This window comes from Seriola lalandi, unplaced genomic scaffold, assembly GCF_002814215.2.
Source record: "Seriola lalandi dorsalis isolate HSWRI2012SDOR001 ecotype SW California unplaced genomic scaffold, Sedor1 jcf7180002054899, whole genome shotgun sequence".
Classification (NCBI taxonomy): domain Eukaryota; kingdom Metazoa; phylum Chordata; class Actinopteri; order Carangiformes; family Carangidae; genus Seriola; species Seriola lalandi.
The window spans coordinates 25264-25699 of NW_019525451.1; the positions used below are offsets into that span (position 1 = coordinate 25264).

General features: G+C 42.7%; 2 protein-coding genes across 2 annotated transcripts in view; both read right to left on the reverse strand.

Moving 5' to 3' along the window:
- Window positions 1-436, reverse strand: part of LOC111672392 (uncharacterized) — a 44743-nt gene that overhangs the window by 24677 nt on the left and 19630 nt on the right. The gene's annotated exons all lie outside the window — the stretch shown is intronic.
- LOC111672399 (CLIP-associating protein 1-B-like) overlaps window positions 1-436 on the reverse strand; it is a 27749-nt gene that overhangs the window by 788 nt on the left and 26525 nt on the right. The gene's annotated exons all lie outside the window — the stretch shown is intronic.

Genomic DNA, 436 nt, shown 5'->3' on the forward strand with positions numbered 1-436 from the left:
AAGAAAGGAAGTTATTTTCTCTCCTGTTGAAAAGACAGAAGTGTCTTTATATAATGATGAATAAATCAACTCTCTCTACACTTACACAGCTTTGTTAGAGACTTTGACCACTGGCAGCAGCTTCAGAAGAGCCTCCTCTGAAGCAGAGTATTTCTTCAGATCAAACACATCAAGATCTTCTTGTGAGGACAGTAAGATGAAGACCAGAGCTGACCATTGAGCAGGAGACAGTTTATCTGTGGAGAGACTTCCTGATCTCAGGAACTGTTGGATCTGCTCCACTAGAGAACGATCATTCAGTTCATTCAGACAGTGGAACAGGTTGATGCTTTTCTCTGCAGAGGGAGTCTCTTCAATCTTCTTCTTGATGTACTGGACTGTTTCCTGATTGGTCTTTGAGCCACTTCCTGTCTGTGTCATCAGACCTCGTAGGAGA